The 14156-nt window shown below is 37.3% G+C and overlaps 1 pseudogene; it reads left to right on the top strand.

Annotated features, from left to right (window-relative positions):
• Positions 1 to 6825: 6825 nt before the first annotated feature.
• On the top strand, positions 6826 to 7629 carry LOC132028106 (olfactory receptor 2L5-like; annotated as a pseudogene).
• The last annotated feature ends 6527 nt before the right edge of the window (positions 7630 to 14156 follow it).

The raw sequence follows: 14156 nt of genomic DNA, 5'->3' as shown, positions 1-14156 counted from the left end.
GCTAATGGACATCAGAAGAAAGCAGGAGTGGCAATCCTTATATCAGATCAATTAGATTTTAAGCCAAAGACTATAATAAGAGATGAGGAAGGACACTATATCATACTCAAAGGGTCTGTCCAACAAGAAGATTTAACAATTTTAAATATCTATGCCCCCAACGTGGGAGCAGCCAACTATATAAACCAATTAATAACAAAATCAAAGAAACACATCAACAATAATACAATAATAGTAGGGGACTTTAACACTCCCCTCACTGAAATGGACAGATCATTCAAGCAAAAGATCAGCAAGGAAATAAAGGCCTTAAACGACACACTGGACCATATAACATCACAGATATATTCAGAACATTTCATCCCAAAGCAACAGAATACACATTCTACTCTAGTGCACATGGAACATTCTCCAGAATAGATCACATTCTCGGTCCTAAATCAGGACTCAACCGGTATCAAAAGATTGGGATCATTCCCTGCATATTTTCAGACCACAATGCTCTAAAGCAAGAACTCAACCACAAAAGGAAGTTTGGAAAGAACCCAAATACATGGAGACTAAACAGTATCCTTCTAAAGAATGAATGGGTCAACCGGGAAATTAAAGAAGAATTGAAAAAAATCAAGGAAACAAATGATAATGAAAATACAACGGTTCAAAAACTGTGGGACACAACAAAGGCAGTCCTGAGAGGAAAATATATAGCAGTACAAGCCTTTCTCAAGAAACAAGAAAGGACTCAGGTACACAATCTAACCCTACACCTAAAGGAGCTGGAGAAAGAACAAGAAAGAAACCCTAAGCCCAGCAGGAGAAGAGAAATCATAAAGATCAGAGCAAAAATCAATGAAATAGAAACCAAAAAAACAATAGAACAAATCAACGAAAGTAGGAGCTGGTTCTTTGAAAGAATTACTAAAATTGATAACCCCCTGCCCCGACTTATCAAAAAGAAAAGAGAAAGGACCCAAATATATAAAATATTGAATGAAAGAGGAGAGATCACAACTAACACCAAAGAAATACAAACTATTCTAAGAACATACTATGAGCAACTCTACGCCAATAAATCTGGAAGAAATGGATGCATTCCTAGAAACATATAAACTACCAAAGCTGAACCACGAAGAAATAGAAAGCCTGAACAGACCCATAACCAGTAAGGAGATTGAAACAGTCATTAAAAATCTCCAAACAAACAAAAGCCCAGGGCCAGACGGCTTCCGGGGGAATTCTACCAAACATTTAAAGAAGAACTAATTCCTATTCTCCTAAAACTGTTCCAAAAAATAGAAATGGAAGGAAAACTTCCAAACTCATTTTAGGAGGCCAGCATCACCTTGATCCCAAAACCAGACAAGGATCCCACCAAAAAAGAGAGCTATAGACCAATATCCTTGATGAACACAGATGCGAAAATACTCAACAAAATACTAGCCAATAGGATTCAACAGTACATTAAAAAGATTATTCACCACGACCAAGTGGGATTTATTCCAGGGCTGCAAGGTTGGTTCAACATCCGCAAATCAGTCAATGTGATACAACACATCAATAAAAGAAAGAACAAGAACCATATGATACTCTCAATAGATGCTGAAAAAAGCATTTGACAAAGTACAGCATCCCTTCCTGATCAAAACTCTTCAAAGTGTAGGGATAGAGGGCACATACCTCAATATCATCAAAGCCATCTATGAAAAACCCACCGCAAATATCATTCTCAATGGAGAAAAACTGAAAGCTTTTCTGCTAAGGTCAGGAACACGGCAGGGATGTCCATTATCACCACTGCTATTCAACATAGTACTAGAGGTCCTAGCATCAGCAATCAGACAACAAAAGGAAATTAAAGGCATCCAAATCGGCAAAGAAGAAGTCAAATTATCACTCTTCGCAGATGATATGATACTATATGTGTAAAACCCAAAAGAATCCACTCCAAAACTGCTAGAACTTATACAGGAATTCAGTAAAGTGTCAGGATATAAAATCAATGCACAGAAATCAGTTGCATTTCTCTACACCAACAGCAAGACAGAAGAAAGAGATATTAAGGAGTCAATCCCATTTACAATTGCATCCAAAACCATAAGATACCTAGGAATAAACCTAACCAAAGTGACACAGAATCTATACTCAGATAACTATAAAGTACTCATGAAAGAAATTGAGGAAGACACAAAGAAATGGAAAAATGTTCCATGCTCCTGGATTGGAAGAATAAATATTGTGAAAATGTCTATGCTACCTAAAGCAATCTACACATTTAATGCAATTCCTATCAAAGTACCATCCATCTTTTTCAAAGAAATGGAACAAATAATTCTAAAATTTATATGGAACCAGAAAAGACCTCGAATAGCCAAAGGGATATTGAAAAAGAAAGCCAACGTTGGTGGCATCACAATTCCGGACTTCAAGCTCTATTACAAAGCTGTCATCATCAAGACAGCATGGTACTGGCACAAAAACAGACACATAGATCAATGGAACAGAATAGTGAGCCCAGAAATAGACCGTCAAATCTATGGTCAACTAATCTTCGACAAAGCAGGAAAGAATGTCCAATGGAAAAAAGACAGCCTTTTCAATAAATGGTGCTCGGAAAATTGGACAGCCACATGCAGAAAAATGAAATTGGACCATTTCCTTACACCACACACAAAAATAGACTCAAAATGGATGAAGGACCTCAATGTACCAAAGGAATCCATCAAAATCCTTGAGGAGAACACGGGCAGCAACCTCTTCGACCTCTGCCGCAGCAACATCTTCCTAGGAACAACGCAAAAGGCACGGGAAGCAAGGGAAAAAATGAACTACTGGGATTTCATCAAGATCAAAAGCTTTTGCACAGCAAAGGAAACAGTTCACAAAATCAAAAGACAACTGACAGAATGGGAGAAGATATTTGTAAACGACATATCAGATAAAGGACTAGTGTCCAGAATCTATAAAGAACTTAGCAAACTCAACACCCAAAGAACAAATAATCCAATCAAGAAATGGGCAGAAGACATGAACAGACATTTCTGCAAAGAAGACATCCAGATGGCCAACAGACACATGAAAAAGTGCTCCATATCACTGGGCATCAGGGAAATACAAATCAAAACCACAATGAGATATCACCTCACACCAGTCAGAATGGCTAAAATCAACAAGTCAGGAAATGACAGATGCTGGCGAGGATGCGGAGAAAGGGGAACTCTCCTACACTGTTGGTGGGAATGCAAGCTGGTGCAACCTCTCTGGATAACAGCATGGATGTTCCTCAAAATGTTGAAAATAGAACTGGCCTATGACCCAGCAATTGCACTATTGGGTATTTACCCTAAAGATACAAACGTAGTGATCCAAAGGGGCACGTGTACTCGAATGTTTATTGCAGCAATGTCCACAATAGCCAAACTATGGAAAGAACCTAGATGTCCATCAACAGATGAATGGATAAAGAAGAGGTGGTATATATACACAATGGAATACTATGCAGCCATCAAAAGGAATGAAATCTTGCCATTTGCGACAACATGGATGGAACTAGAGCGTATCATGCTTAGCGAAATAAGTCAAGCAGAGAAAGACAACTATCATATGATCTCCTTGATATGAGGAAGTGGTGATTCAACATGAGGGCTTAAGTGGGTACGAGAAGAATAAATGAAAGAAGATGGATTGGGAGGGAGACAAACCATAAGTGACTCTTAATCTCACAAAACAAACTGAGGGTTGCTGGGAGAAGGGGGTGGTATTATGGACATTTGGGAGGGTATGTGTTTTGGTGAGTGCTGTGAAGTGTGTAAACCTGGTGATTCACAGACCTGTGCCCCTGTGGATAAAAATATATGTTTATAATATTCATATAGAGTTAAACTTCAAAGTAATCCCCTTTCCCCAATCAATACTACCCTTATAGGTAAACCAATTTTTAATCCCCTTTATCTTAGGAAAGTTGAGTCCTTTAATAAAGATATCAAGATACATCCAGGAAGAATCAAACAATGTTCCTCGCACACACTGAGAATTTATAAGAACTCTCCCATCTTCTTCCACCACTGTTTCTGTTTTTTTTGTGTTTGTCCTGATAGCATATAAATTTTACACTTGTGGTTCTTTTTGACGAGGTTCTTTCTTTATTTGCATATATATATATTTTTTCTCTTGTCATATACTCGTATCAGTCTTTTTATCTCTTTTTGTTTGTCTACTTCATTAATCTTACCTTGGTGTCCATCTGGGCTGAACCTTATTTTTCATCTTCCTTTTCTTTCCTGTCTCTCTCTCTCTCTTTTCTTTTCTTTTTTTACTTTTTTTCTTTTCTTTTGTCTCTCGTTTGGGTGGGAATCCTGATTTCTCAAAGTGAATGTGTATATTTGAAGAGAGGACCTCAAGACCTCTGGAAGTCTGCATGCCTCATTCACTGGGCAGGGGACTTCCTGCTTCAGGTATTTGCACAATAGACTCCAGTTAAAGTCCACCTTCAGGACGAGTCGAAGCCATGATTGTTAAGAACACAGAATAGGGTCCTACGTAGCATACACTATGTGACCAATAGGCGTTAATGGTCACTCAAGGGTTCTGGTATATTGTTATCTTCCAGTAGATTATACAGGTAAAAAACATCTGAAAGAAGAATGAATACCCAACTTTTGTAGCAACATGGACGGGACTGGAAGAGATTATGCTGAGTGAAATAAGTCAAGCAGAGAGAGTCAATGGTCATAGGTTTTCCCTTATTTGTGGAGCATAACAAATAGCATGGAGGACAAGGGGAGATGGAGAGGAGAAGGGAGTTGAGGGAAATTGGAAGGGGAGGAGAAACATGAGACTATGGACTCTGAAAAACAATCAGGATTTAGAAGGGGTGGGGGGGAGGTAGGGGGAATGAGGTGGTGGGTACTGGGGAGGGCACGTATTGCATGGAGCACTGGGTGTGGTGCAAAAACAATGGATACTGTTACGCTGCAAAGAAATAAAAAATTTTTTAAAAATTTTTAAAAATCAAAAAAAAAAAAAAAAAAACACAGGATAAAATGATGGTTCCTAACCTATGCCTCTTAACACAAGGGCAAATACTTCAAATTTGTTTACAATTTTTCCTAGTATTTCATCAATATTTTACACAATATGCTCATCTGTAATGCTTGATTCCTAAATCTGAAATGCCAGCCCATGATTTGTAACTCAGGTCAGTGTGGATAGAGTCAGCCCCTTCCTACAACATCAACTTTTTCCCCTTCCCTCCCCAGTTTCTCAACATAGTCACAAACCACATTATGTCCTACGATGTGCATCCAGAGCTTTGCTTCATCTTCTAGAATGTATTGTCCACATATAAAATAAACAACAGTATTGTGAAACGTATTATTTTATATGCATGACTACATATATTTTATCTTATATTACCATAATTTCCCTCAAGGAGAATTTAGGATATCAGTCTACCTCATTTCGGGGATTATTAAGAAATTGTTTTCAAAATAATATTTAGTATTTTCAAGAAGATACTATTCAATAGATGAATTATGTTATTTTTCTGTGTTCTTTACCTCATCTTTCATTAGTGTAGTTCATATATTGGTTTAGAGAAAAGCTCTTTTTATAATATTAACTTAAGAATAAATAAACGTTTTGCCAAAAAGAAAGTGATGTCATATGCATTTACAGAAAAGCCCATAAGTATATGTTGGGTCATCTTATATTATACCTCTCATTCTCTTATCTGCCCTAAGTGTCAGATTTTGCATTTCACTGTTGCTTTCTGGTTGATTCTCATCAATTTATCTCTTGACAATTTTGTTAAATTTATCATTTTAATTATTTGCATTTATTTAGAAAAGGTTTTTATTGTCACTGGGCACTTTATTCTGTAAAACACATGGCATTTTTACTTTGTATTTAATACATTCTCACATCTCTCTGAAGAAATCAGATGTTTTTAAAGTTTCTTACATTTATCTTTTTTTAAAATTTAATTTTATTTTTACAGTGTTCCAAGATTTAATGTTTATACACAATACCCAAGGCTCCATTCAATACATGCCCTCCTTAATACCCACAGCCAGGAATTTATGTAAATAATTTTTAATTTGGCGTACATATGTGTGAGTGTATCTATCTTTCATATAAAGAATTCCTCAATATTCTGATGGCTTAGGTCAAGCAGAAAAAAGGAAAAATGCTATAAAGCAATGCATAATGTTATATAATTATTGAGGAGCAAAAGAACAATACAGATGTTTTCAGACAGTGTAAGCAGAGTCAAGGAGCTACAGTAAAATGCTAGAGAAAATTGTCAGGAATAGAATTTCTTTAAAGCATTTGAATATTGAGTGAGGAGGACTAAATCTGCTTCCTATAATTTATTGTTGTCAATAACACTTCATTAGATTTCTTGGGGAAAAAGAAGCAGATGCTAAGTCTTGGTATCAAAACAACCAAATGATCAAACCAAAAATACATAACAATTATAAAACCTCATGTTATTAATAACTAAACTGACACAGGAAAATAAAATATGTGTATCTTTAAAAAGTCCCCCAAAATATTATCCTTACAAATTTACACATTTCCATGAAGTATTTTCCGATGGACATTTACATGTCATCAATATTTTAACTATGTGGACTTTTTTTTTTCAAAGCATGTGTTAATTCTTTTAAGAGCTGCAATGTGTCCTGAATAAATTACAGTGAAACTAAAATAATAAATTAATGAGATATTATTTTTCTGTACTTAATATGTATCTCTATTTATGGAAAATTAAGTTATTGTCCCCTTGGAAAATATTAACCAAACAACAACTGATTCTTCTTATTGGGGTTATTCCCACCATTAAGTATTGGCCTGTATTTCTTCACTCTCAGTTTTCTTATTTTCCTAATGGCTCTGTTTGTTAACCTGTTCCTGATCATCCTAATCCTCCTGGACACCCATTCACACACACATGACTAAGTAGGAAATAAAATGTATTTTATACTTAGTCATGTCCCTCATGGACCTGAACTACATCTCCAATATTTTTTCCAAGATGGTTTCTGATTATCAGTCTGGAAATAAGTGTATTTCTTTCATTGGGTGTGCAATTCAGAGTTTCTTCTTCATTGATTTATTTGATGCAGAATGATTACTATTGACCTCTGTGGCCTATGCATCGATTTGCTTTCCTCTTCACTCTGCTACTTTTATGATCAAAAGAGTGTGTTGTGATCATAAGAGGATATTAGATGATGGCTTCAACCAACTCCTGTGCCCACACTGAATATGATTTCTGTTTCCCTTTTTATATATCCAGAGCCATCAACAATTTATTTTATGATGTCCCAGCCATGTTGACTCTGGCCTGCATGGACACTTGGGTCTATGAGTACACATTTTTTGTAAGCATGACCCTCTTCCTTGTGTTTCCTTGACCTGCAGCACCCATCTCACTGTGATGACTTTCTACTCTGCACCTTTTATTCACACTTACTTATGCGCTAGATCCTTCCAATCTCCCACAGAGGATAAGGTCCTTGCTGTCTTCTACAGCAAGTGTTCAACTGGATCATTTTTAGCCTGAGAAACAAGGTGATGGGGACCCTGAGAAGAATAATTCAGAGAATCTGCTCTGTAAAAATGTAACAAAGTTCTCACTAGCCCTGTTGTTTTGCAGTCCATTAATTTTACCTTGTACACTCTTTAAGAATAATGCCATTCCAGGATTTAAGATGAATATTTCATTAATCCAGAAAATAAATAATAAATATTTGACAAAATAAGTATATGTTACCAATCACTCTATTTTTGTGGTAATTTTTCGTTTTTATTTCTTTTATTGTTTCAAATAATTTACTAAATGTGGGGTTGAAGTCTAAAAGCCACAGATGTTCTCAATATTTTGGGAACCTAAGCAATACAGTAAATTAGACCACAGTAGCCAAAATATGGAAGGATTCCAGTTGTCCATGGACAAATGAATGACTAAATAACATATGTTATATATACCATTTCATAAATCTATATGTATGTGTATATATGTATAGATCTATATATAAATTATATCTATACATGTGTATGTTTCTATAGATATATAGATATAATCCATAGATCGATAACATATGTTATATCTATAGATATGTATACATATATATATGTAATACATATTAGATATCAGATATGTAAGTGTATAATATAATATTACTAGGCCATAAAAACAGAATTAATTCTTATGATTTGCAGTGACACGAATGAAGCTACAGAGTACTACACCAAGCAAAATAAGTCAGAGAAAGACATCATTAAGTTTTCACTCATACATGTATTCAGGAAAGAAAGGGCAAAGCAGGAAAAAAGAGAGAAAGGCAAACCAATAAACATATCTGTAATTGTAAGGAAAGAGCAGAAAGTCACTTAAGGGAGGATCATTGGGATGGGTTAAATTGGGAACAGGGATTAAGGAATACACATGTAATGAGTACCAGATGTTGTACGGAAGTGATGAATCACCATACTATAAACCTACAACTAATATTGTTCTATATATTATCTAACTGGAATTAAAATAAAATCTTAAGCGGTGACCAATGATAGCGCTGTATCTACAACGGACAATTTGTGTAGCAAAAATGGAATGCTTTCATTTATTCTTTCATTTATTCGTCTCGTACCCACTTAAGCCCCCAAAACCATAAGTGACTCTTAATCTCACAAAACAAACTGAGGGTTGCTGGGGGGAGGGGGTTTGGGAGAAGGGGGTGGGATTATGGACATTGGGGAGGGTATGTGCTTTGGTGAGTGCTGTGAAGTGTGTAAACCTGGTGATTCACAGACCTGTACCCCTGGGGATAAAAATATATGTTTATAAAAAATAAAAATATATATATAAAATTAAAAAAAATGGAATGTTTTTTTTTTAATTTATTTTGTATTTATTTTCGGCATAACAGTATTCATTATTTTTTCACCACACCCAGAGCTCCATGCAATCCGTGTCCTCTATGATACCCACCACCTGGTACCCCAACCTCCTACCCAGCCACCAAATCAAACCCCTCAGATTGATTTTAGAATCCATAATCTCTCATGGTTTACCTCCAATTCCAATTTCCCCCAAAACCCTTCTCCTCTCTAACTCCCCTTGCTATTTGTTATGCTCCACAAATAATTGAAACCATATGATAATTGACTCTCTCTGCTTGATTGATTTCACTCAGCATAATCTCTTCCAGTCCCGTCCATGTTGCTACAAAAGTTAGGTATTCATCCATTCTGATGGAGGCATAATACTCCATAGTGTATATGGACCACATCTTCCTTATCCATTCGTCTGTTGAAGGGCATCTTGGTTCTTTCTACAGTTTGGCGACTGTGGCCATTGCTGCTATAAACATTGGGGGTACAGATGGCCCTTCTTTTCACTACATCTGTATCTTTGGGGTAAATACCAAGGAGTGCAATGGCAGGGTCATAGGGAAGTTCTATTTTTAATTTCTTGAGGAATCTCCACACTGTTCTCCAAAGAGGCTGCGAGGCTGCACCAACTTGCATTCCCACCAACAGTGTAAGAGTGTTCCCCTTTCTCCACATCCCCTCCAACACATGTTGTTTCCTGTCTTGTTAATTTTGGCCATTTTATCTGGTGTAAGGTGATATCTCAATGCGGTTTTAATTTGAATCGTCCTGAGAGCTAGTGATGATGAACATTTTTTCATGTGTCTGATAGCCATTTGTATGTCTTCATTGGAGAAGTGTCTGCTCATATCTTCTGCCCACTTTTTGATATTATTGTCTGTTTTGTGTATGTTGAGTTTGAGGAGCTCATTATAGATCCTGGATATCAACCTTTTGTCTGTACTGACATTTTCAAATATCTTCTCCCATTCCATGAGTTGCCTCTTTTTTTTTTTTTATTGTTTCCTTGGCTGTGCAGAAGCTTTTGATTTTGATGAAGTCCCAAAAGTTCATCTTCACTTTTGTTTACTTTGCCTTTGGAGACATATCTTGAAAGAAGTTGCTGTGGCTGATATCGAAGAAATTACTGCCTATATTCTCCTCTAAGATTCTGATGGATTCCTGTCTCACGTTGAGGTCTTTTATCCATTTTGAGTTTATCTTTGTGTACGGTGTAAGAGAAAGGTCAAGATTCATTATTCTACATATAGCTGTCCAGCACCATTTATTGAAGAGAATGTCTTTTTTCCACTGTATATCTTCTCCTGCTTTGTCTAAGATTATTTGCCCATAGATTTGAGGGTCCATATCTGGGCTCTCTACTCTGTTACACTGGTCTGTGAGTCTGTTTTTATGCCAGTAAAGCATGGAATGCCTTTAAAATAATTCCCTTTCATAACACTGAAGTGTTTAATGGAATTCACTTTGCATTTAATTGCTGCAAATGGTTCTCAGTGTTTATTCCTGGAAACAGGAGTTTAAAAAATATTCTGCATCAATGACCAATTGTACTACTGATCAATTAATAAAGCAATGTAACATAATTATCCTTGGAAAAGTGAATATATATACATATATATTATATATACATAAATATATACATAAAATAACACACACATACATATATGTATCACATATAAGCATAAAATAGAAAACACTGAATCATATAGAAAGAGATTAATTTAGCACACTTAAAAGAGGACTGTTCCTGGATTAAAGCAAATCCCTATCATAGCTAGGGTTTTGTGAGATTGCATTTCCACCTACAGTAGACAGAAATGTTACAGAACCATGGTGGTTCTGTGAAATTTTGAGGACTTTCATAAAGGCGCACTTCTGTGTTCTTCATACCACCAGAAGTTCATAGCATAATAATAACCACCCTTTTTTGGTCTGGACAACATCAACTTTGCTGCTCAGAGCTTATCAGATTTAGTAGAATTATAAATAGAAAATACCTAGTAACTATCTGTGTTCTATAGCTCATTGTTCATAATGTACCACTTGTCACCTTGTAATACTCACCAATGTGGCTAGGTCATTGTAATATGCAGCCAATTACATAAAATGGATTTAGTACAGAGCATTTCCAACATTTTTAAAAAATAAATCTACCAGTGATTGGATTCCCTGGGCGACTCAGTGGGTTAAGCACCTAACACTTGATTTCATTTCAGGTCTTGTCAGATGTAACCCCAATATAGGGCACCAAGCATGGTGTGGAACCTGTTTAAGGTTCTCATTGCCTCTCACTCTGCCCCTCCACTTACCGCCCTAAAAATTAAAAAGTATAATAAGGAGTAAAAAGAATAAAGATGTTTAATTCTCATATATAATTGAAAAAACTGTGCCACTTAAAAGAGATGCCAGCATTGTGTTCAGCACTAGGAACTAACAGATCTCCATTTAAGTAATCCAGGATGAAGTTCCCCAGCCAGGTCACCTGTTTTATTGGGTACATTTCCTCCTTTTTTTAAACCTAGTGCAGGAAAACTGTGTTCACGTTTCATAGATGGAAGCCCAATATATTAAAAAAAAAAAAAAGGTGGTGGTGACATGGTTATATAAATTTCTCTATTTGGCTTCCATACAGAATTATCTGAGTTAGATTCCTATTAATGATAATTTTTTAAAGGGACCTGGTGAAACCAGAAATGCACTTCAATTTTCTGCACTGGGAACACCTTGAAGTTTAGAATCCAGAGATTGTCTTTCAAAAGCAGCACCAGTGGGCAGGAATAGCATGACAGGGCAGTAACTGAGGCACTTGTCATTCACCAGAAATGCTCTCTGTGCTCAGGGAAGTACAGGGAGGGGAGTTCTCATCCACCCACTGGATACCACTCAAGTTTCATACCTTCAAGGAAAAGGTATGTCAAGGGGTCCCCTGAAGTTGTTCCTGTCACAGAAACACACCATAAGGCTGTAAAAACTTGGGAATAAACATGTGAAATGGAGATGAAACAATGCACACCTATTCCTTAGACATATTTCAATATCTCACTGTGGGGACAGCTCTTCCTTCCCTTTCTTTTTCTATTTGGTCCATAATACTCCAATACTCCAATACTGATTGGAGCATCTGAAAAGATTGTGTGTGTGTTGGTTTTATGGGTTTCTATGATCATGTCTGCAAGCTGAAAATCTGCTTTAAGAGAGTGTTTTCTATTACTCCAGTAGCAGCATCAAAATAAGCTTTTATCAAAGAAACAGTCTAACCTGATAAAACTGATTCCTTTCCTGGTTTATGTTAGTCAACAGCAAACCAAAAGATCATTTTGGAAATGACAATTGCTAATCATAATTAATCATTGAATTTCATGCTGGAAGCAAAACTTGATATTTTATACCTTCCAAGTGTTATTTGCAGAACTGAATTTATGCATAAGACACCTCCAAGAAATTAAAATAATGAAAAATTCACAAAGCATTATCATCTATTACCAGCTATTTTTAATTATAAATCAAACTAAGTACTTAATAAGTGTGTCTGTAACGTGGGAACAAAGCTTTGTGAAAGTATGGCTTGAACCAGGAAGATTGGGATTTCCACGAGGGCAGAAGCTCAGTAGCGCCTGCTTCCTGCTCAGTCTCTAACAAGTAGAGCAGGTCAGTAGATACTGTTTCTTTCCACTGGGAGAGTTAGCACATATTGTATGTATGTATTTTATATTATTTTTCTTTATCTTGAACTGGTTGCCAATAATGTACAAGAAACAAAGTCAAGAACCAGAAAATGGCACCACAGGGGAGGTCACAGAACCAGAAGGAGAAGCAGGACAGAGAGAATTTCACAGAGAAAAGAACAGTTGGAAAGTGGCCCCTTTGCTGGGGCAGCACTGAGGGAGTGGGGAAGAGTCTGGAAGGAAGCAGCCAAGACTCCTGGAATTCCTTCCCATGGGACAAAGAGAGAGATGCACTTAGAAATAGAGCTACAGCCACCTCCCTCCAACAAGCAAGACCACCATCCCTGTTGGGATGGAACACAATGGGACCCAGCTGAGCATGAGATCTGGTGCTGGAGGAGAGGAGCAGGTGCTACAGGAACATAAGCCCTGGTTCATCCAGGGAGGCTCCTGAGAATCCACCACCCAGGTACCTTGAGACCCTCCAGCAGGGAACAGGGCAAGTGCCTCCCTTGAATGGGCCTCTGAACTACACAAACCAGGACCCGAAAAGTTACACCCATGGAATGGAGGGTCTTGGCTAGTGTGAACAGGACAACCTGACTGAGGAGTTGAAAGTGGACTGGAGTGAGCATCCACAGCTGATGCCAGGGATTGCCAGGCACTGCTGGTGAAGAGATTTGCACATAGACCTAGCGGGCCCTTAGGGCAAGGGGTTGGAAGGAAAGGAGTCATCACCCCTTCCTTCTTTTTCTTTCTTCATGGTGCACAAAGCCCCCTATGCCTTTGATGCCCATCTTGTTGCCCCCTCAAGTAAGGTGTGCCCTTCTGAGAAAGGTCCAGTCAGTCCAGGTACAGGTCAGGGGTTAGGTGTGGATTTCCAGGGGTCCCTAATGAACCTCAGTACACCAGACAGGCTTGGGGTGGACATTTACCTTTTGTTTCAGATCAGGGAACACCCTGATATGTCCACCTGTGTACTTCTTCCCATGGGGAAAACCATATTGTGTGGCAGGATAGGTCTCCTGCAGATATCCAGGAGCAAACTCATTATTCCACACAACGTTTCTCACTGGTCCAGCCAAGTAGATCTGTCCAGTGTCCAAACATGAGCAGAGGAAGTGCTCGAGGAGAAGAGAGATTTCCCCAGTACCTGAGGGAGGTTAACCAGTTCAATCCGCACAACAGGAACTGTAAATGATTGCACTAGCTGAAGTCCCCCTTCCTGTCCTCTAGGCAGGGCAGGAAGCCAGAGGACCTGAATACACTTGCGGCAGCATGGCAGGTATATTCCTGATTAGTGTAAACATTTTCTAGGGGTAGGAGAACTCTCCTTTATATTAGGAAATTTGAGTCCTTTAACAAAGATATCAAGATACATCCATGAAGAATCAAAACAACCTTCCTTGTTCACACTGATAATTTATAACCACTCTCCCATCTTACTCTTCTACCAGTGTTTCTGTGTTTTTGTGTTTCTTTGGATAGTATATAAATCTTAAACTTGGGGTTCTTTTTGACTATATATATATATATAGTCAAATATATATATATATATATATAATATATATTATATATATATATATATATATA

Source organism: Mustela nigripes, chromosome 12 (assembly GCF_022355385.1).
Source record: "Mustela nigripes isolate SB6536 chromosome 12, MUSNIG.SB6536, whole genome shotgun sequence".
In the NCBI taxonomy this organism is placed as follows: Eukaryota; Metazoa; Chordata; class Mammalia; order Carnivora; family Mustelidae; genus Mustela; species Mustela nigripes.
Note: the sequence above shows the minus strand (reverse complement) of the source record. Positions and strands in the feature narration are given on the sequence as shown.